Source organism: Rhodnius prolixus, unplaced genomic scaffold (assembly GCF_049639745.1).
Source record: "Rhodnius prolixus isolate KJV_2025 unplaced genomic scaffold, Rpr scaffold_5, whole genome shotgun sequence".
NCBI lineage: Eukaryota > Metazoa > Arthropoda > Insecta > Hemiptera > Reduviidae > Rhodnius > Rhodnius prolixus.
In genome coordinates, this window is record NW_027411624.1 from 13013961 (window position 1) to 13038923 (window position 24963).

General features: G+C 34.6%; 1 long non-coding RNA gene across 1 annotated transcript in view; it reads right to left on the reverse strand.

Annotated features, from left to right (window-relative positions):
* LOC141458295 (uncharacterized) overlaps positions 1-24963 on the reverse strand; it is a 117387-nt gene extending 92424 nt beyond the window's left edge. Inside the window, exon 1 of the long non-coding RNA XR_012460875.1 lies at positions 24670-24963. This is a non-coding gene — a long non-coding RNA (uncharacterized lncRNA). The remainder of the gene's footprint in view (positions 1-24669) is intronic.

The following is a 24963-nucleotide window of genomic DNA, read 5'->3' on the forward strand; positions in this document are numbered from 1 at the left end:
GATTGAAGATAAAATAAAATTCTTTTATTATAATTAAATAATTGCCAATCGCATATCTTCTAGAAATTTTCCATTTATTTCCCAAAATAAAATTTTCCCTTAATAACTAGTTGAAAAAGAGTAAAGAAAACTTATCAGGACAACAGTTTTTAAGGAAATCTTCAAGATCGCGTCAAAATATTAAACCTTATTTGATCATAAGCAGGTTTCAAAACTTGCATAATGTTATAAAGGATGCAAGATTCGATATAGAACCCACATAATATTTAGGTGTTCTGTTTAAATCACTTTTTTTTTCACTTTATTAGTAAGTATATTTACAACTGCAACAAATGTTGCATCAAGTAAATTTGATGAAACTGGTTAAGTTCTAATGAATGTCATGTAAAAGTAACCACCCATTGATGGAACTCTTTCTCAGTGGATATTACACTCACATCAGTAGGTCCCTAGGCCACTTCCGCTTTAAACGACGAGGAGGATTGTCTGGAAGGTGAGGAGAGGAGAGTTGTTGGAGAAGAGGATTAGGATGGAGAGCTACGAGGCTGTGAAATTTGCGATAGACTTTATTAGATCATAGACAAAGGGGATGTGAAGGTCAGTGTGTATGGTAAGGTTAGAAATGTAGTATGGAGCATTCAGGATTCTCCGTAAGATTCTAGACTGTAGTTTCTGTAGGCTTTTGGAGTTAGAGGGTTTGGTAGAGCCCCACACTTCTGCTCCGTATGTCCATATGGGTCTTAACAGTGTCTTGTAAATAGTCAGTTCGTGATTCAAGTTGAGTTTGGATCTGCGGTCAAGTAGTCTAGTAAGTAGCTTGTTGCGTCTGTTCACGTCTTGTCGTTAAAATCAATTAAATTGTTAATTAAATCAGAAAATCAAATTTTGAAATAAAAGTTCTCTTTTGCGCTGAATATCTTGTCAGAGTAACAAAGACGGGCGGGGATCAACTAAAACAGTACAATATTGGTTTTAATTTTACTGAAAAACTAAGATGATCGTTGAAATTTTTTCGAAAACTGTATGCAGATAAATAATATACTGCACAATAAAACAACTTACGAATATAACAAAAACAGATGGTGTATGGACAAAGACAACAACCCTGTTCTCTCAAAAGCTTCTTCTATTTCTGTAGTTGTGTTTATCTGAAGTTGAAAGTCCAAACCAGTGGTTCTTATCTCTAAGCATCCCCTTTTCAAGTTCTTCTCTCCTACAATGTCTAGTACAATATCTAGGAAGAGTAGAAAAGCTCTACCTTAACTTCCAACCATGTCCTACCAGCATAACATACATAAATATCCCATTTTTCTCCTTCTTGGATCAACTTTAACTTACTTTCCCTCAAGCATTTTTCTCCATCTTAGATACCAAGTAATATTACAAAACAACAATTTCTGACAATGTTTTTAACATCAATAAGATTTGAATATATTGATCTGTTCAAAATCATCATTTCCCTTACAAAAATTCAAACATTCAACCATTTTATACCATTTCAATGATTTCAACTTATCTGATTCTTATTCAGTATCTCCACTAATCAGCTGATTTTTTTTTTTTTTTGGCGCATCAACAGCTGAGGTTATTAGCGCCCGGAGCTTTTTCCAGTGCACTGCCGGCCTCCGAACAGTGTTCTCTCGTTACAGACAACACTGTCCAACACCGGACAGTGAGCTGTAAGAAGCTCCTAGGAAGAGAAAATCTAAGGGTCAGCTGCTGGATTCGAACCCGGGACCTCCGCGTGGGAGTCCAGTATGCTAATCATAGCTAATCCCTTCCCTAATCAGCTGATATTATTGTTGAGCAATTAGTAAATACTTTAATCCATTAAAATGCATAAAAATAAATTGTTTCTATCTTGACAAGTGACCATTTGTTAATCATTTTCAGTTTAGTAAGTAATAATTACTAAATTATATCTACTCAAAATGTCCAGAAATATTATCAACACTCGTGATATTTTGGTTAAGTTGGGCTTCACCAATTTTGATATTTTATCCCTCGTTAGATAATCAATCGTCTTTATCACTTAGAAATTTCATGGTATTTAAAAATGATTTTAAAAAATCATAAGGATGTATTGTGGATTAAATATTTTATAAAATAAGTCTAAAACGAAAAAAAGTGCTAGGCGTACGAACTGAAGATTCTTTGCTCAGGTACCCGGAGGAACGCAATTCCCCAGTAGCTGTCAGTACATCAGATACCTTTAGTGGGTCTGTTATCATTATTTTTTTATGGTGGTCAATTTCTAGGGCAATAATTGGCCCCTGATGCATTGTCTCTGTCCAGAGTTCTCACCTGAGCATTGTCGGGCGTTCAGACTGTGTTCTCCATTGTGTTAATGTATCAGTCAGTGGGACCTGTGAAGACTTCTGGTAAGAGAAAAATCTAAGGGAAACAAGCCTGGATTTGAACCCGAGGACCTCCAAGCCAACCGCGCTACCAACTGAGCTAGTCGTATTATCATTACAATCATAATATTTTTAATTTCAGAATGAAATCTGTTGAACATCCTTTAATAATAGGGCTTAACCCGCTTTACGATCCTCATTAATTTGAGTTCTAAGAGATTCTTTCATATCGCATATTGCATAATGTTAAATACGTAGCCTACAACAAATCTCAAGAAAATGTTTGTAGTAAAAGGCAGTTGCACATACCAGATGTTTTAAGTGATGTTATGTCTATTTCGTGTCAGCACAAATTATATCGGGATGATAAAACTTAACAGTAATTTTACATCAAAACATAAATTATTTGATAGTTATAAAAACATAATTTGCGAAGAATAAAGAGAAGCAATAAAAAAGAGCAGATAAATCCGGGCATAATATGGAAAGATAAATTCAAATTAAAAAAATTAGTAATTAAATACAGAAACCACAAGCAAAATGGAACAGGTGGTACGCAAAATAATGGATTATTTAAAATATTTGACCGATAATAAAATAATTTTTATTAGTTTTGAAGATATACAGCATCTCTGGTACAGCGTTTAAAATGAAGAAAAAACGCATTCTCGTTTGTTGATGTAAACACGGAAGAGCTGTACATGGATAGTTTGATTAACTAAGCCATCCGGTCATAATCTTTATACTGTTCTCCACTATAGGCTTAAAAAATGATCATTTATTTAAAAAATAAATAACTTTCAGTAAATAATTTAACTTACATACGATAAAACAAAATTGTGAACCCTTCATACGACTAACAATGGGAAGCCATACTTAATTTTAGTTATTGCTATTGCTAAAACTTTAGACTTCGTATAGTCTAGTCCTACTTCAGGGGTTACAATTATTGTTTTAAAAATTTTGTCTTACTTTGTGGGTAAATCCGAACGTTTAACCACCAAAAATGTAAAACAAATCAGAATTGTTCACAAATATAGCCGCTGAATATGGTTTAACCAGTTAAGCGTGGAATTTAGTTTTTAAAAAAACCTCCCACAGTGTGCGGAATTAAAATCAAGACAATGAAGTGTATATACGTACGTTGAACGCAGGGGCAAAACAACCAAAAGTCTACAACGTCTGCAAGCGACTTTTTCTGCAATCTCTATGGGCTTGAGATAACCAGAGCATTCTATGCTCTTTCAAAAATCTTGTACCGTTTCACGAGGAAGAAAAGAGCTTTTGAATTCTGTGCAAAATGAAATCATGCTCGTACTGAGGACTGAACCTCTATCTAAGTTAAAGACGGCATTGCACAAGGGTTGAGAGCTTCTATTTGTGTGCGTAATTCCCCAATCTCTAATGCGGAGACCAAACATGAGACCAACCACTTATCATTTGTCTGACTCCCACCGTAGTTCTATTGGTAAGATAAAGGAAACATCCCACCAAATAGTATTCTTATTGCATTTTATTAAAATTTCGAGTTTTTATAGTTAATGGCAATTTTATATTTTTCACAACGAGTATACACGTCAAACACGCTTAACTGGTTTTAAAGATGGAAGACGAAAGTTTAGCAACAAGAATAATTGGCAATAAAATTTCTTTCCCTTCGATTAAAGAATCATCGGCCAAAAAAAGAATTCTTTTGTGGGTGCCCTAAAGTTCCATCACCAAATATTGGAAAACTTCTTAAATTTTTGGAGTCCTGAGAAGGTAACTTGAAGATATTTAAATTGAATTGAAGACATTGCTGATATTTAAATGATATGGGGGAAAAAAGCGCAATTTAATTAACTAGATCAGAACGTTGATGATTGCAAAATGTTAACAAATCAGATAGTGGAGAGCATGAAAGGTTGTTTTCTGGAAAGTCAGTTAGCTACAGAAAACTGGGTAGTAAATGAAGAAGTGTTACGTACAATTGTGGATTGTCATTCCATACAACTATAAATTGAGTGTGTTTCTATGTGCGCTTCTGGATATGGACAAGGATGGTCCATGGAAGTAAGGAACACTGTTTGAGACGAAGAAAGGAGACATTTATAAAGGACAGGCGCCATAAGAGTCTTCCCCTAATTCCAGAGACATCAGTCTCTTAAGAGGAAGTGCTGATCCGGGCCGTTGCCATTGCAGTCAGTAGGTCTTTTTCTTTCTAGATCTATAAGGAAGTAATGGATTTGCCCTGTCCAGCCAGAGAACTACTACTTTTCCTCACTACCACTTTTTACTTCCTTCTTCAAGCCCTCCGTCTTCCTCCCAGTCTTTCAACTCGAAGATAGTTATCAGTGTCTCCAAAAATACGTACATTCACATACGCGCGCGCGCACACATACTAACTGTAAGGGTAGGACAGATTTATCAGTAACGTCCCTTCATTCTCTCTCCATCGCAATCTCTTACTCTTCCAGCCCCCTCTACCCTAATCTTCTTCCCTAAAAAGGGTCTTATTTCACTATCACCAACGAGTAAGAAGGTTGTCTTCATTTTTCCTTTTGAACTAAACGAGAGAAAGAGTATGGCCAAAAACCTTCTAAGAAAGCCAGGCCCCATTCTATGTTGTAAAAAGAAGTAAGGATATACTCGAGAGCTTTTTCTATCAAGCGTTGTTGGATCTTAGTAAGTCATTTGAAAAGGGCCGCCTCTTCTATATGCCCTTCTATAAAAGGGAAATGGCAGCCAGTAAAGAAGAGGCTTTGGTAACTCTCCGGAAGTGGGCCACTTGCACACATAGACTCCCGCCATATCATACTATAGGATCTTAATCAATTTGTATCCAAGTGTGTGAGTACGCGCATTTATGTCAGACTTGGGCCGGAATTTCTTGTCTTAGTCATACATTGTGCAAGACTTGCGACACCCAAGGTACATATTATCGTTTGCCATGCTCTCATTTTGTCTATTATATGATTATACATAATCACGATAGAAATCTTTATTTAACCCAAATTTTTGCTTTTTGCTTTTTAACCCCGAAACGTTTTTTTTAAACAAGATTATAGATAATGCGAATAAACTATATTAAAAAAGAAGTTAATAATCTTTATCAATGTAGTGCTAATTTTGACATAATATATAATATAATATAATATAATTATTTATTATAATTATATTTTACTCTCCGCGAAATTTACTCAATTTTTGGTTGAATAAATTCTCTTTTTTTATATATTCTATATTTTTAAAGAGAAAATGTATAAGCACGCTTATCAAGGTCGAAGAACGATATATATATTTAGGAGTAAGTCGATTAATTTGTTATTTTCTTCGTCTGCTCTAAAGCTCATACAAAGGACAGTGTGTATGACGATTTATACAGGTATTTAGATGCACCATTTCGCTAAGAAGACATAATATTCTACACCAACATCTATGTGCTTAAAATCTTTAGCAGAACTAGCAAAGAAATATGAATGTATTTAAAAGTTATAGAATGAATGCAAGAAAATGCTTACAGAAGGATTACATGATTTTAATTTCGGTTAAGCTATAAGGATGGCAGGAATATAGAGTACTGATCCATCCATTAGTTGTAAGATTTATGCAAATAGTTGTGTATAGTAGAGGGATGAATGTATGAAGCGAATGTATTTATAAGTAAGAATGGAGAGTGAGTGATATTCTAGTGATAAGCACCTAAACCAGGGATGGCGAACCTTTTTGAGACTTGGGTCAAATTTTGTTCATTTTTTTTTTTAGTACTAGCTCTTGGGTCACTAATGCCCATTTGCACAAGAGTTAAGTTTAAAAAATTTTAAACTGAATATTTTCAAAACTAAACGTCTTTAAAATTCAGTTGGCTTAACGGGGGTAAAACGGGACGAAACAAGTGCTATGGAAGTCTCTTTTTACAAAATATAACTGAACAAAACCTTACAAAAGTGTGTTTTATCTGAAGAAAAATCTAAATATGGTTATTTGCTTTGGGTTGTCGATTTTTTTAACAAATAAAATATGAGTAAAATGATACATTTTATTTGATATTTTGTAAACACTTTTACTTTATTTCAAATACTACAAAAGCATTTGTCGTCATTTGCGTTTTAGAACTGTAATGATCAAACTAAAGGTTATAAGATAGCATTTAAATTGCTTTTGTGTCAATGCGTGATTGAAAAAAATACAGATAGAATATAAATTATCCACAACAATTAGAAAATCTAAATCAACCCGCGTAAATAAACAAATGGTTGCCCATAGCAATTGTGGGTCAGGGATAAAGCTTGCGCGGGTCAGTGTCTGACCTAGACGATGCTAAAAGCCAATGCCAAAAAAAAAGACTAAAAAAAAATGGACAGAGTGAACATTTTCCTCATAAATTGAAGAGCTTTCTCCAAAATTTTGAGAATATTCTCCTAAATGGTTTTTTAAAATCAATGCAAAAGGAATAACTGTATAATAATCTAGCGAATAACTATCTTTTACCAATAATCTCGAGGTTATAACTTATAAGATTTGTCAAGCCTTTAATTTCAAAATCCTATTTAACTATTTCCTCTTAAAAATTTAACTACCCGCTGAACATTTATGGATTAGGCTAAATACAAATAAACGTATGACCTTAAAAAAAATCTATTACACACTTCTAACATAAATTAAAAGTTAAAGAAACTAGTTTCTTTTCTAACTAGCTGCCATAATCATAAATATAAGTGCAGACTTTGGAACTGCAACTTTTTTTTAGTCTTTTTTAATTAGTGCACCAAATTGGTATAACTTTAAATGCAGTCCAACCAATTATGGTGTTGGATTAATTATAAACTCTCTATTGTATTTAGAACAAATCAATGTATGATCAAACTATTGTAAATAAGGTTTATTTTAATAAAGAATGACATTTAAACGTTAACTACTAAAATAATTGATTGAAATATACGAAACAATAACGGAAGTAAAATTCAAATAAAACGTGACGACAGCAAGGGGTGTTAAACCTTAGCAAACTTATTGTTTAACAGTAATTAGTTTTCTTTTCTTTGAAGTTATTGCAATAACTACTTTAGTTATTTATGTGATTGGCTTTAAAGAGGTTTAAAAAGCGTAAACTCGCGTCTTTTAAAAGTTAATTGGGTCTCATTCAACCAATTGTCCAGGCAGCTTCTGATTTGAAACTATCCAGTTTTGAAAGCTCCATGATATAAGTGAGTTCTCTTCATTTTAACCAATCTTAACCGTCACATTCACTATCTCCTTGTAATCCGAAAAAGGAGAAAACCTTTCTTTCTTTAGAAGAACCAATCCCTGCAATACTCCAAAATCCCTTTTCATGCACTCAGCGTTAACCTTTAGTATTTTACAATTTTAAAACAAATTGGTCCTTCATCGAACGCCTAAATATCGTCAAGATAAACAGGTGAAGTTTTTTTGTTTGTTAACTACACAAAACGCAATGGAAATGATCATTTAAGTCTACAGGTCGAAAGGCTTCCTAAAGAGCCTTCAAAAAATGTTGGAAACGCTCCTCAAGTGCAGCCATCAGAAAATGAGTATGCACAATTAGCAGGAATAGTGGGTCAGCAGCGGGCGGATAAGTTTAACGTCACCTAAACGCCTAAGTTCATGCGATATTTCACCAAAAATAAATCAACAAGCCCAGGCAGCAATCGGATAATCGTGGGCGCAGTCTCGGTGAACACAAGACGGATATTGGACAGACTGTGTAGGTTTTATTATGAGAAAGAGAGTCCGGGTATTGGGTTAGTGTGGAGTTAGTTAGTATAGTTAAGAGTTCTGCCTGCGGAGAGCATCATCGGAGGAGGAGCTAGGCACCTTGAAACTTAAAGCATGAGCCACTGTCACCACCATACTTAGAGAAGGTGCCTTCCAGATTGTGGTGGAGAAGGCTACCTGGGCAAATCCTCAAGGGAATCTATTCTTTTCCGACTTACTCTTAGGAAAATTTGAAAATGACATCATATATCTTAGTTGTGAGGTAATCCTTTATATTTATAACCTTACTCTATACGCGGCTAGCTAAATGCGGGTGCAAGTGATGAGGGTTCCGTTTCCATAACATTATTTATTCCTTGTCTAATATTGCTAAGATTTATGTTCATCATGCTGAAGAGACACACCCTCTCGTATAGCTTACGTACTTAGGTAATAAAGAACTATGTACTTACAAAGGGGACTTTGCGGCAAGGCACGTGGCCCAATAAGTACTTAAAAGTCAATAATATAAATACGTTTAACTGGGAAAGATCTTTACAATGTTTATCATTTTAAAGAAAGAAAAAAACTAAGATTGATAAGTAATGGAAGACAAATGGTAACTGAAATGGAGAATACCAGCAAAGAATGATAATGTCAAGTTCGCATCATTGACAACATGTTCAACACGCATAGCCGCGCTACCATATCTGGATAGTCACGCAAAGGCAAAACTGCCTTTCGGTTAGAAGATAATGGAATCCAGAACAAGTACTATGAAGTAACTAATAAATTTAATTTTAGAACCGTTAGAGTAATCGTCCCTAACTTAAAGAAATATTACACTTTCTTTATGGCTATTAAATCATTCTTTTTCTACTTCTAGTAAAGGCTAGTATTTTAATTTTCTGTTTTTTTAATAAATTAAAAAAGAAGAAGTATTGCGATTGTGTTAGATCTTAGATACGGAGCTAACACCGGAATTATTCATTTTGAGGTCACTGAGTCCCCCCAAAAAAGAGTGGTTTTTGGTCTATGTATGGCTGTGTTTGTATACGATATGCAGTTACGTAACCACCTCAGTACATAAACGAGAAAAAACTCAAAGGAAGCTAGTTTAAGCGTAAAGTTTATTACGTTTCATGTGATTACTCCCAAGAGACGCGTCAGTAACTTAGCTTTGATTTGACTCAAGACATTTTTGTACTTAGAAAAATCACTCAAAAAAATGACTTAATAATAATAATAATAATAATAATAATAATAATAATAATAATACTTTATTAGGGAAGGGATTAGCTATGGGGTTAGCATACTGGACTCCCACGCGGAGGTCCCGGGTTCGAATCCAGCAGCTGACCCTTAGATTTTCTCTTCCTAGGAGCTTCTTACAGCTCACTGTCCGGTGATGGTCAGTGTTGTCTGTAACGAGAGAACACTGTTCGGAGGCCGGCAGTGCACTGGAAAAAGCTCCGGGCGCTAATAACCTCAGCTGTTGATGCGCAAAAAAAAAAAAATAAATAAAAAAAATAAAAAAAAAAAATAATACTTTATTTAACAAATAAAAAAAATACAAGAGTATAGTAAAAAGTACCATACGGCATGGAAAATCCGTCTGCCGGAGGTCGCTAGTGTTTAGAATTGCAAACTTAATTAAAATTTACAAACTGAAAATTAAGAAAAGAAATAAAAAGTAAAACTGAAAGAAAAAAGAAGATAAAGGAAAAAAGAAATAAAAAATAAAAAAATAAAAAATTTGCCTCAAACATAAAATAAAAAAAGATACATAACAAAAAAGAACACACTTATTACAACTAAAAATGCAACTAAACGTGAAAATGGAAAAAACTTTAGACAGAAAATGCTTAACATATAGAAAATAATGAAATACAGATAAAAAAGTAAAGAATACAATTTAAAATTAAATAATAATGAACACAATAAACAGATATAACAATTTTTTTTTTCCTTTTATTTTTATTTTTATTTTTTATAAATAAAGCTAACATTGAAGAAAACAAGTTGTTTTAGGGCTTAGAAATTAAAGGCCTGTACTAATTGATATCTGTAAACCCAGGCGTGGCGGGCAAACTGAACAATCGGCTGAATAGTGGTGCCATTCAGAATTGTTATAAGTTGCGGTCTGGTTAGGGACCGGCAACCCATGTAAAGCAGTCTGAGCTCGACTAGTATGGTGCACTCAGCGACAAAATGAAAAACATCTTCCCTGGCACGAGAATTACATAATGAACACATCACTATAGGACGCTCTAGCCAAGGGGTATAATTTAACCACAACAACTCACACCTTAACTTAAAAAACCAACGCAGTTCGTAGAGGGTAACCTTCGGAACTTTTTCAACTAATATGTCCATCGTAGGGGAGCTATGACTAAGAACCTTGTACAGTAGAAAGCGGTCTGAAGCTTGGGCCGACACTACGGCCTCCTCCCGGGAGCGGGATGCGATAGCTGAAAGTAACGTGGAGAAAAAGAGCTTCCAATCAGCCATATTACTATTGCTAAAATTAAATGAGCAATCATATTTACTACAGAGTACATTCCAGTGGGCAAACCAGGAAGAATTATGCCTAATTACTTCCAAGGCAGAAACTTTAGGCAGGCGGTTATCTGGAAGCTGCAGAGATTTCAAGACATATTTGAAATGAAGCCTCAACGTAAAAACTAAAATTAATTCAACAGAAGTTTCCAGATACACCATATAATTAGGGGTAGAACTCGGCAAACGAAACAATTTTTTTATAAAAAACCTCAGTACTCTTTCAACAATCTCATACTCAAAAAAAATGACTTATTTCCCGATATTAAGAGAAAATACTAGCTTTACTGCCTTGGCAATATTTTTAGTAGAAAGGGGATGAAAAAATACATAAAAATGACCTATCGCGTGCTCTTCTTTCTCTTTGATAACAAGTTAAAAAAATTGAAATATGATTAAAATTACCAGATTTTGAAATGGCCTAGCATCTTTAATTTTGAAATGGCCTAGCATCTTTAATTTTGAAGTTATCGAATTGCGGTTTCCGATTTCTTTCATAACTTTTTATACTCTTTAAAACTGTGTATATGAAAATGGGGGTCAACTGCGAACCCTCACTTTTGGTCGCGCGTCTGCCGCGTACGCGATCAGGAATCTAAAATCAAATCACATATTCTGAAACTAGAGGTAACGGGCAACAAATTTTTCCTCTACCATTTTTTGCTCAGATCAACCGTTTAAGCATGAAATGCATTTGAGCCGTCTTAAAATGAACACCCTGTATAGAGCTCTTATGGAAAAATTAAGAGTGATTTTTTGGTGCAGATACACGGATCCCTCCCTCCCTCAACCTGGTCTGGCCGAGGAGAAAGAATTTTTTTTTTTGTCGACTGGAAAAGCCAGGTAAAAGAAAAATCTTAGTACCTTAAGCAGGCTGGAATTTTCCGGGTCATACTCTTATTGGACCAACAGCAGCCCCAATAGCGGAGCGACGGCTGTGCAAGTACGAGTACATTGAAGTTTGGAGAGGTAACATCAACAAACTGGATTTAAACATGGCCACAACTTGTGAACTACAAGTAAGCTCTGACTAGACTCGTACTGTCCTAAAGAAGCGTGAAGTGAAGACACCGTTTGAATCTAATTTATTGATATAAAGAAGACTTAACAAGATATTGGCCTGAGGTATACAAAATTTTAGACCATTAAAATGAAAGTAAAAAAGGCAAAAGTTAAATTAAAGCTCATCAAAATCAATAAAATGGAAAATTATTGATGTTTTTTTGAAAAGAAGATAATCTAAAAGTACAAAGAAACAAAAAATTAAACGAATACCTAAAAAAAATAAGATAAAAAATAGCTTAAGAGGCAAAGATATCGTTTGTTCAATCGAATGGCTAATCCAGTGCGACGTTCAGTGCAGTCACTAAAAAAATAAAAAACTTAGCGTGGGTTAAATTACAGAATGGTTCAAGCTTTATTCTATCATATAAACTTGATTTTAAGATTACGTTTGCGAGTTGTCAGACTTCATTAAACCAGTTAAATGTACCATACTTGAGCTGTTTTGACAGTACACGCCCTCATTGGCTTTCCATCCGTTTCCTTCTTTTTTATAACAAACCAGGCTGTAGGTAATCGATTTTTACTTATTTATTTTTTATTAAAATTAAAATTGCTTCTATTTTTTTCTAACTTTTATTAAAAGATCATGAAATTATCGTTTTTGTTTTATACCACTGTAATCCGTTTTGATTGTTGTATCACTCACGCAAAGTATTAGAATCTAAAATGTATTAGATATTAATTCATAGTCAGAATTTTATAAGGAATAAAAGTTTGCATTTAAAACAAGCTTTACAGTTTGTAAAACCTTTCATCATCAGGATTCAGATTATAAAAAAAATTAAAGTTTAAAGAGAATGAAGTTTGCAGGCAGCAAATGCAGAACGTGTATTCTAGAGCACTGGTCACTTGGAGTTCTTAGCAACGATCGATTTTAAGGCAAAAAGAACAAATGATCACCTTTCCTTTTCAACGAAGTCATCACCAGAGCTTTTAAGTAAAAAAAAAAAATGCTAATGGACAAAGCAGGCAGCATGGCTTTCGTGGACGACGTTCACAAGTAAGCAGGAATCAGAGCAGTCAATCAGGTAGCTATCCAGGAAGCTCTCGAATAAGCTGCCCCTAAGTCTACAGAACTTTGGCTAAATGATGATAAATCTGGTTGCAAAAAAATCGGCCAGGATTGCGCAAGAAATGGTCATCTTCTTATTCTGAAAAATGACTAATTTACAAAGTCCATAACATGATCAACAGCTACGTGAAACCTGGGTTTTTTTCACTGTCTAAAGAAATCAAACCAATTAATTGGGTCATTACGCAAAATAATCACAGCCACTTATGGACTTATTTGTGAGAAAAGGTGGTCTGGAGAGCTAGGAAGAAACCAAGGAGTTGCATGGACGATGTAAACTTTATGGATTTAATGAAGGAGAATTGATTATTGTTAGCTGGATCACATTGAATGAATGGGCGACCAGCTTATGCGTGTGAGATTTGGAGAAAGACGGAACATCCTGCGAAAAGGATAGCTAGACGATAAGTAGGATGTCCTAAAATGTTGGGTTGTGAGGTGAAAGTAAAGTAATGCCTATTTTTGGGTCCAACTAGTAAATTTGGAGACTAGCAAAACATGCTTTACTAAATTATCGTATTAACAATTGTATAAAATCCAAAATCAATGGATACAGAATCTATTACCAACGATGCACAATCTAAGCTTTGCTGGCCGTGGTAGCTTGAAAGCGCAGATAGAAATGAGAGCGGCAAGGTGATAGAGAAGGATTTATTCTCTAGAGAAGAATGGTATCTGCTCTTAGAGCCTACAATAGTCCTTCAAGAAGTAGGATTAAAATTTAGCTGTAGGGAAAGAATTTTAAAGATGTCGAGCGCAATCAAGTTGGAAAAATTCTTTAAATAAAAGACTAAAGATAAACAAAATTTTTATTAAATTTATGCTAATCTTGTAAAACTATGAAGTAATCGTCACACATCAGTGGCAAACAACCTACTATGAAGGATAAGATGAGAGAAGAAAGAAGGAAAACATCCTTACGATAACTATGTTGACAGGGACAAGATAAAATCCCATAACTCAGTTGAACAAGATCCGACAGGTAGAATCAACAACAGAAATAGATAAAACAAATAACAGACTGTTTGAAGTTAACTAACCGAGAAAGGGCCTTAGCTAGCACAAGTAGATGTGTTAAAGGAAATAGAAAAGGCTTCAAGTTATAAATAGTTGGAAGTAGCCGTCTAAAGCTAACCCTCTAAATTGTCAGTATTTTCTCCGATGAATTGTACCGTTCAAATGGAAAAGAAAAGAAAAAGACGAAGACTGACGTCTGTAGGAGCAAGGGACCAAGGAAGATGTCCAATGAAATTAAGCTGGAAAGTTTTTCTGGAAGTTTTGTCTGACTGTAATAGAAAACTCACTGACTGACTCTTTCACGAACATGACTGCTAGCTAGGATCTATTCTTATAGAAGGTTATATCTAGAAGTACTAAATACTCCCCAGGGAGGTTCCAAGCAATCGTCACTATTAGGTAAGTATGACAGGATGCTGTCCTACTAGGGAATCCTTCTGGACCCCTAATCCTGTACCCCAAATATAGAACTTACCCGTATAAATTTACTCGTATAAATGAACATTATTAAACACGCCATAAAGTATTTCAAGCTATTTTTAGCGCTGTTTTTTTTTTCAAATTAAGATGTACACCAGAAATAGGTTTTGAGATATATCCTAAGCAATATAAAAATATTTTTATGAATCATTTATTGCAGCAAAAGATCTGAAGTAAAGCACCAAAATTAACCTAAGAACCTTAAGACAGCGCTACCGTTAAATCACGCTTCGACCACAGATAAGGCAGGCGCCTCAACTTCATTGTAAACCATCAGGAACTTTAGGAGAAAAGAATTGATTGATAAATAATGTTGAAAATGCAGAAATTGTAATTAAGGGCAACCCTACTCAAAGTAGGTAGGGTTAAAACTGTACTTAATTCCAATGAAGTTAACCTTACAAAAACTTTACTGGTCATACAATTTTCATAATTGCAGTACTGTGCAAATAACTGACGACTAAATTAACGAAGGAAATGAAGCAAGATGGGTAACAATAATTTGATGAATAGTGCAAAGGCTTCGAGCAAGAGATCTGGATATCATCTGACTCCTAAATTCCTTGTCGGCTATTTTTTTCTTTTCGAACACTTGATCCTAAATTTTATTTAACGAAAATTCTTTTAAATTTCATTGCATACAAGTTTTCAATTAGTTCAGACCTCTGGGGATCTAGTTAAATTAAAAATTCTGTGGTTTAAATGCGTTCAGGTCTGTTTTTCTCTCTGATTAAAGTTTTTTTCCTCTGGTAAGAAATAAGATGAGAATTTTTTTCTCGTATAAATGAACATTATTAAACAAGCCTTTTAAGTAGTTCAAGCTTTCTTAGTGTTGTATTTTTTAAAATTAAGATGTACACCCAAAATACGTGTTGTAAGATATTCTAAGCCAAATAAAAATGCTTATCATTAGTTCAAACGAATATTAGGTCGAAATTCACAGATATTCAGGAACTGCCAATCCAAGTCAAAATTTCTTTCAACCTCTTTGTGAATATGATAGTATTACAAAGATAGATCTGATAATAGTTGACTGAGGTTTCATTAATGGGTAACCTTCTTCGAAAAAGTTTAAGTCGACTGAAAATGATTAGTGATTGAGCGATATTATGATGATTGTTGGCTTAGATTAAACTTCGCGTCAGGAAAATCACGATCATTGAAAAGTTATTTTTTGAAGTGGCACTGAATGGTGATAAGATATTTGCCTGTGGTAACATGATTTTTGAACTACTGTTCATTATTTTTGGTGACTGAATCACAGTCCATGATCAGACAAGACAGAAGTCACACCAACCCTCTAATGATATAAAACATTATATTGTAAATTAGCCCTGAAGATGACCTAGTCCCTTAGGTCGAAAGCTCGGAATAATAAAGTTTATAATTACTGAAACTGGCATTAATTATTCATCCTATTGATTTTTAAAACTAACATCTTGAGGCTAGCACCTTGAGTTTCCCAAGTTATGCCTATCAAAAATTTCTTGATAAACAAACAAACTTGGTTCAAAAATTGTTTGAATTGGATCTGGGAACTGCTGAGGAGGGATTCTTGCTAAACATTTAATTCAAGTCTAAGCATTTAAATTCCAAACTAAGCATTCAAATCTTTATCGAATCCTAAATCCTACCAAAAATCACCAATGATACAAGAAAAAAACCTACATAATGATCTGACCATTCCCTTTGATCCGATCTGATAAATTTCTATGTAGATGATTGCTTATTGATTACTCCTTAGTTTATCATTTACAATCGTTCAATAGAATTTAAGCTTAATCTTGCTGAATACTCCATTCAAAACGTCTGAAGCTCAAGTGGCCACATGATAATCTGTACAGTTCCAACGTTATCTCCGATGCCATTAATATAATTTTATTCTATTAACGCATTCTCTTTTTGATTTTTATTGTACAACTGCAAGTGTTCTTTATATATTTTTTTTTTTTTTTTTTAAAGGAAGCCAAAACTTTTCAGTTTAAACGCAATATGTCTGCAAAGCCAGGAAAAGATGGTGAAAATTTATAGATAACGTTTTGTAGCCTACCCAGAACTATTAACCGTAAAATTCTGAAAGGTTTCCGCCAAAAAATATTCAAAAGAAATTGACCTCGTTTTTTGAGGTTTGTACCAAAAAATATGTATTTCTGTTTTTCCCCTTTTGCACGAAATACGGCCGCTACTTGTTCCCCTCAAGCTTAAATCTAAACTGAATGGAACAGAAAAAGATTGGCGATCGTTGAAGAAATTCACCATTTACGTTCGATCGTATGGGTTTATATCAGTTCCGGAAGTAAGTGGAGTTTGGTGTTTACAAACGCACCTTACCTTACTTAAAGTTGGTAAACAAAAACTACTATTTAGGGTAGATTTGACATTCTGGGATTCATTTGAGTTTTTGCAACATTTATAGTTAACCCCATCATGTGTTGCCCAATTTAGTAAACATTACCAAGTGCAAGAGAGAGGGTGGTTACAGCAATACATGCTGGGAATCCCCCTTCTTTACTTCCACAAAGTCAACTTTGTCCGACCTTCTCTGATTTATAGCCTAACATGAAATATCATAACATTTATTTAACCATTAAGCTATTGGGACAGAAAACTGATTACTTGCTTCACCTCCTACCCACTATACAAGAAGACTCAGTATATAGTTCTACGCCACCACTATTACACACGTAAGACCCAAACTACAAAAAAAATAATACTATTATTATTATCTGACCTTAGAAAGTCAAAACTTAGTTTCATTTATAGCTTTGTCCTTAATTTCTATTTTTTTAGCAACTAGTATTTAGACATTTCAATCTTCAGTGATAATTTTTCAAATTTCAATCTGTATTTTTTTTTTGACGAAAAAGGATAACAAAGTAATTGCTTCATCAACGAGGAAGGCAACGAAGGAAATTAACAAGTAGGAATATTCGATTTCTTCTGTTATTTAGGAGTTAACCTTTCAAATATTTGGTTTTAGGGAAACGGGAAACGTTATCGCTAGTAAATGAGTAGATAAAATTGGTTGTCAATTGATTGACTAAATCATTTGCAATTGTATGCTTTTGAAATTGAGGTTTTTGATTATGATTGGCTCTGATTGCTTCCGTCTGCTCATACGAGGTCTGTTCAAAAAATATCGCAAATTTTGAATTTCCTCGGGTTACGTATATTCGATTTTCGATTTTTTTTGTGGCGTTATGTTGCTACTCATGTCTCTCACTTATGCCGACAAATTCGGCCATTTTGAATGTTCAGTTAATTTTTTGACAACTGCTTTGCTTGCACCTGTTTTGGGCTCGTCTTCGATTTTTGACTATTCCTAAAAATGGGATCAAAGAATCTGTAACTAATTTTGTGTGAAAAACAAAATTAAGTGCGCGGACGCATTCCAAATGTTGACTGTTAACATATGGTGAAGATATTTTGGACCGAAGCAATGTTTATCGGTGGTACAAAAATGTTTTCAGAGGGCCGAGAAGATGTGAACGACGAAGAGCGTGCCGGACGCTCGAGTACATCAACAACAGACAAAAACATTGATGAAATGAAGTAAATAGTATTGGCCCAATCGTCGAATCATCGTTAGAGAAGTTGCTGAGGACTTAAACCCATCGATTAGCTCGTGTCATTCAATTTTTACTAATGATTTGGGCATGCACCGCGAAATTCGTACTCAAAATTGCTCAATTTCGACGCCAAATTTTTGGCCAAAAACAACACCACTAATGGATGCCGCAGCCACCGAATTCCCCAGATCTGGGGCCCCCTGTGACTTTTTCTTGTTCCCGAAACTCTGAAGAGGCCCATGAAAGGACGACGCTACGCTACGATTGAGGAGATAAAGGCGGCATCGAAGGAGGAGTTGAACAAGAAAATCACAAAAAATGATTTTTTGAAGTGCTTCGAGGATTCGAAACGTTGGCACAAGTATATAATATCTGATGGGGATTACTTTGAAGGGGACAAAATAGATTTTCATGAATAAATAAATAATTTTTTTTTGGGGGGGGGGAAACACAAAATTCGCGATACTTTTTGAACAGACCTCGTATATTCATCCTTCTTCCTCCAGTAAGCCGTCTTGGACATTCCCTTGGCTTACTTACTGCAAGCAAATTCTAACGGTGACAATTTCTTCCTCTACGTTCCTTCCCATTTCACTAATAATGAAGTCGGATTTTTAAATTTAACCCCCTTTGTATCACAGCGACAATAATTAATCTTTAGAAATGAAAGTAAAAGAGCGCAAATCCCAATTGGAAATGCTAGTTCGATTTGTGTCGGTCGTCAAGTTCTGGGCAAGTGACGCATGGTAATCCCGGATGGTGTTCAGCTACCGCTGGAGAGCCCTTATTGCTTCTTTTTTTCTCCCTAAACCCTCTTCTTACTAATGGTTTTAATAAAATTCCTTTCCTTTCTTCGACATTAATTAAAAAAGGGAACGAATGGATTTTTTTTTTTTGTAAATATTACTCTTAGATTGGTTCCGGGCGGAGCTTCTCTTTTTCTGTAAAATCGTTTGATTCTTTTTAATTTTCTCCCTCAGTCGGTCTTTCTTTTGACTTTTAATTAACTCTGGTAACAAATTACGCAGAATCTTACAAGAATCGTTGCATTATTCATGGCATAGCCCAAACTAATAACCGAGGTATCGAAATACAAAATTAATAATAATAATTTTAAAAAAGGGACTGTTTTTAAATGTATTGCCGGCAATATTTTTTTTGAAGATTTTTGATTTTTTAAAGGCGGCGAAATGTTCTACTTCGTAATCACAATAAAATTATTGATGGTAATTAGTTCACATAATATCCTCTTTTTTTTTCACCGTTAATTACGAGGGTCGTTTGAAAAGTCCGTGCAAAGTCAGAGAGATAGCACCACTGGCATCGTTAGTAGCATCTCTTGGAAGAACACTCACCAAGTTTCAGCCAGATCGGTCTATTTCATTGTGTTTGGCATTCGTTTGAATCGAGGAAGTCGAGTGATTTTCAAAAAATGGACGAAAAAGAATTTCGTGTGTTGATTAAACACTACTTTATGAAAGGCAAAATGCCTCAGGAGACTAAAGAGAAGCTTGATAAACATTATGGTGACTCTGCACCTTCGATTAGAACAGTTTATAAGTGGTTTCAAAATTTTCGGAGTGGCCATATGGGCACAAGTGACGCTGAACGATCTGGACGCCCTGTTGAGGTTACTACTCCAGAAATCATTGATAAAATCCATGGATATGGTGATGGATGACGAAAGAGTGAAGGTGCGTGAGATTGCATCGACATTTGGACATGACAAAGCTATCCGCAAGATGGGTGCCGCGATTGACCAAAAACGAAATCGTGTGAAGTGTTACAAGGACGGTTTGCAGCTGTTCCAGAAGAATCCGCAGGACTTTAAGCGTCGTTTCGTCACTGTGGATGAAACATGGATACATCACTACACTCCTGAGACCAAAGAACAATCTAAACAATGGGTTACCAAGGGGGAATCTGCGCCAAAAAAGGCGAAGACCGTTCCTTCGGCCGGAATGATTATGGCGACTGAAGGAATAATCCTCATCGACTATCTGGAAAAGGGTAAAACTATTACAGGTGCATATTATTCATCGTTATTGGACCGTTTGAAAACCGAGCTGCAAGAAAAACGCCCACGATTGGCCCACAAAAAAAGTCCTTTTCCATCACGACAACGCACCAGCTCACACCTCAGCAGTTGTGGTCGCAAAATTAATGGAAATAGGGTTCCAACTCGTTTCACATCCCCCCTATTCTCCAGACTTGGCTCCCTCGGACTACTATTTGTTCCCCAATATGAAGAAATGGCTGGCAGGAAAAAGATTTTATTCAAAAGAGGAGGTGATTGCAGAAACGAATGGCTATTTTTCAGACTTGGACAAATCCTATTATTCGGAAGGGATCAACAAACTAGAGCAGCGTTGGACGAAGTGTATAAGCCTAAAAGGAGACTATGTTGAAAAATAAAAAAGGTTTACCCCCAAAAATTAAGTAGTTTTTATTTTTGCACGGACTTTTCAAACGACCCTCGTAATGTGTACTTTAACATTTACAACAAGCAAAGGTGAATGGCGTAACTGTCAACCTTTGAAGAGGTACAGGTCCTCTCCTCTTTGCTTAGATTGAGGATTTCAAAAAACATATAATAATGATATGTCCACGTTATGTAGTAGAAAGGAAACGAATGTTTGACGACTTATACAGGTATTTAGATGCACCATTTCGCTACGAAGACATAATATTCTCCACCAACATCTATGTGATATATCACGCACTACGTATAACAGAGTACTGATCCATCCATTAGTTGTAGTTTATGTAAATAGTTGTATAGAGTAGAGGGATGAATGTGTGAAGCGAAAGTATTTATAAGTAAGAATGGAGAGTGAGTGATATTCTAGTGATAAGCAGCTAGACGATGCTGGCTGTACGGCGAAAGCCAATGCTAAAAAAAGAAAACAAAAGATGGTATCACTTCATGGCGCTGGATTAGTGAAGAAGAACATGAAGCTACTGGCGCTTCAGTCGTCTAAAGCAAGGGGTTTTCAACCTGGTGGGTTCCGCGGAACTCTAGGATTCTCTGGAACGTTGACAGGGATTCCGCAAGTGATCTCATTTATTTTCTCAGCCCAAACGTAGGAAAAAGAAGAAAGAAAATGATTTTGGATTCAAAATCCTTTTCAAGACTCTTGTGGACACCTCCGAACTCCCAATAAAAGGTATGAGAACAAGAAATCCGATATATCCGACCGATACTTAATTGAAACTAAACTTTTATCAAATTGATATTATGCATTTTTGGATTGACATTAGAAATGAATATCCTGAAATTGCCAAAAAAGAGTTGTGAAACATCTAGTGTTGTATCAACCTACAAGTGCGAAAAAAATCTTCTCTTTGTATATGATGTCACAAAAACAGATTGGATGCTGAAGATGACAGTAGATTGCAGAAAGAATAATCTCATATTAACTTAAGCGGACAAAGTTAGATTCTTAACAAACCCAGACTATATGCTAACAAAACGACTTGATGAACGAAAACGGACAAACCCAAGTTATGAATGTCCCGAGAATACGAGTCTAACAGCAAATCAAGATAGCTATAAAAACAGCCACCTTTATCGTACATAAAAATGGATTACTCAAATATGAATCAATGAATTCCACAGCACCTAACCTGAGAACAGTTCCCAGGGTTTACATATAAAACATGCACAACACGTTATCCAATTATTGAAAGACAGAAGTAACATCCTCATCAAGCCTCACATCCCTTGACATTGCAAACCTTTACACTTCTACCCTGTCAGAGACTCTTTAAATATTATAAAACAGAAACTAAAAGATGAAAACACACTTCAGTACATTGACCAACTAACATAATAGTTCTAACCCAAACCGAAACTACCTTCACGCAAAATTACTTTAGATTTAACAGTCTCTTTACCTTGCTAATGACATCAGGAATGGGTCACTCCCCATCGGCAATATTGTCAGAAATTTTTATGCAAGAACGTGTGTTCGAAAAGTTAAAGGGGAAATTCGGTGTAACATTTTCAGCGGCTGTTGAGATTTATGGTCACTTAATATAGACCACTTACTACTCGATGTAGACATATGTAAATTATTTTCCTAACTAAACAGTTATCTCCCTAACATAAATTTCACACATGTGTACGAGAACGACAAAACTCTTAACTTGCTGGATATCACACTTACTGTAAGAGACAACAACATAGAATTCGGGATATTCAGAAAGCCAACGTCCACTGACACTATTATACACAACAGTTCCTACCATCTTATTCAAAATGAACTAGTCGCTCTCAGACATCTGTCAGATTGAACACTAAATCTCTTCTATGAGTGAGAACTCATCATCATTCGCACAATAGCCACAAATAACAGTTATACCACCAACATTATTAATAAATTACTAAGTACAAACAAATATTGCCCAAACCAGGGCCAAAATACTAACCTACCTAACATATTATATCGGAAACGAGACATACAAATGTAACCTTTTCAAGAAACTAGGACTTAAAACCGCGCTTAGGACCAACAACAAACTGGGAAATAGTGCACAAATCGAAACTAACAACTCTTATGACAACAGCGGTATATACAAAACTAGTTTGTCCGCACTACTATAGTACCTATATCGACCCGAGCGGGAGAAAAATCCAAGACAGATACAAAGAACACATCCACTCGTACAAACATAACTTACGCAAACCTCGATATCAAAACACAGTCATCAACTGGACAGTATAAACAACACAATGACTCTGTTACAATCAGGTAACAAAGGAAGACTTACGGACAACTTAGAATCATGCAAACAGAAATCCATTCACCAAAACAATATGAAAGACCCAATTAACCGTAAGATTGTATCAGAGATCTTTAAAGTCATTCCCAACCAAACACACCGACACAGCTGAGCAAACCTCTCAAATAAAAAGAAAACCATGAATGTAACGAGCTAGTAGCATGTCCGCTACTATTAAAGTTCTTCTTTTTAAGATTTTTTTTTTATGCATTATTTCTTCAACGATTAGAAACACATATTCATCAATATTTAATTTAAAAATTATTTCCCAGCACAAATGAACTAGGTATGATTCAGTTTTCCCAGCTTTCCTTCTCACAACTTCCATTTTACAATTCTAAAACCTTACCTACGCACAAAACATGCGTATCCCTGAAATACCTACTAGGATCCTTTAATTTTATTTCACCATTTATAAAAACAAGAAGTTCACACAAAAGAATTTGTACCAACTACTTCCGTCATGTTCAAGGATCGGAAATTAGTTATAGAAACTCTGCACGATTCACATAGGAAGGATGAGACAAAGTAAAAAAACTTGAAAAAAGTTAGAGTAATGTAACCGACACAAAGTGCTTCAAACATTGGAAACTTATGAATTAATTTAAATAATTGCGGTTAGGCAAATTAATCTGCTAACAGCTACTACATAACTTGACTGACTCACACAAAATACCATACCAATTTAGGTTCAGGTCAAAGTATTGTATCAATAACATCAAGTTAAGCGAGTGAACTGAACATATCTTGAATAAAGTAGAAAACAGAAAGTATACAGCAGCTTTATTTCTTAGCAGATGCATTGGACAATTTTGACACGCTGGACTGCTTTACAAAACTAGGTAGACCACTCTCAATGACCTAACTTTCTGGATAAGATTCAATAACATTTACAGTACCTACGATAATCCTCGCGAGACTGGCTTAGGGAGCAACAAGTCCTATACTTTTCAATTTCTACTCTATGGACAGACCCAAACCTAGAATTAGAATGTTAGCTACTTACAACGCAGCCAATAACACCATTATTGACAAAACCATTACCGTCTTACAGACATCTGCTAAACTTATAACAAACTGAGTAAAAAACTATTGTTTAGAATAAATATTGATGAAAAATAAATTATTAGAGAATGAATACAATAAAAAAGTATTAGATATCAATTCCAAAAAAACCATTTGGGGAAAAACATGAATGCTAATTTAAACTTACTGTCAATAAAGAAGAAAATATTATATTATAAGTTATAAGTTTTAGGAATAGAAATCCATTACTAAAATACAATTTGAGGAAACCAAGAAAGTTAATTTAGAATTTTCAGACGATTAAAAAGTAAAGATTAAAGAATGTATTGAAAAGGTTCAGGAATCAATTTAAATACTTTAATTAAACCTATAGTAAATTGCTTATAGTATATCACTTTGAACTTACTGGATATTAAAAATAATAGAATAAAGCATGCATTTAAAAATCTGTTCTACATAAACAATATAGGGAAACCAAGAATGCTAATTTGGGACTTATCGTCGATTAAAAAGAATAGATTAAGGAACACATTAAGGAAACAGAATAAAAATCAATTTCAAAAAACAATTTAGACAATCGATAGAAAAACAATCATAGAATAGATTAAAAAGGAATAGAAATCCATACCAAAAAAAACTTTTTTGGGGAAACAAAGAATGCTAATTTGGAACAGGCTAAAGAACGCATCAAAAAAGTTTATAAATCAATTCCAAAAAAAAAACAGGGAAACTACTGCTTTTGAACTTACAGTTGATTAAAAAGAAAAGACCAAAATACATCAAAGTGGCTTAGAAAAATCATTTGGGGAAATAAAAAAGCCTACTTAGATCTTAAAGTAGAATGAAGAGAAAACATCAAAAAATCAATTTAAATACATTTGTAGAATTCAAATTCAAAGAATTAACCAACACTGATTATAGGTCAAGGCGTAGAATTAATAGTGTGTAAGTAGTAATATAAATGAGAACATGCTATTACCATGCAATAATTGTAATAAAAATATAATGGAAATTTAAAATTAAATAATTGATAATAAAGTCTTACCTTGTTTAAGGAATATCCATCAACATCCTCTCTACTAGATCACCAGTCCAATAGCACTTGACACTTTTTAAAATCATTCACAACACAATTCGCAGTAAAACTGTATTTCACGCACTAAGTATATCTTAAAACTCAATTTTAAAAAGCGAAACTTTACTTTAATACGCACTAATATTCACTTAAAAACTACGTCAATAAGAAGACCACTACCGAGTTAAAGTTGGCCGCCATTAACTGACCAGCTATCTAAATAGAGAAACCTACTTTTGTGATTAATTTATTTTATTTTTATTA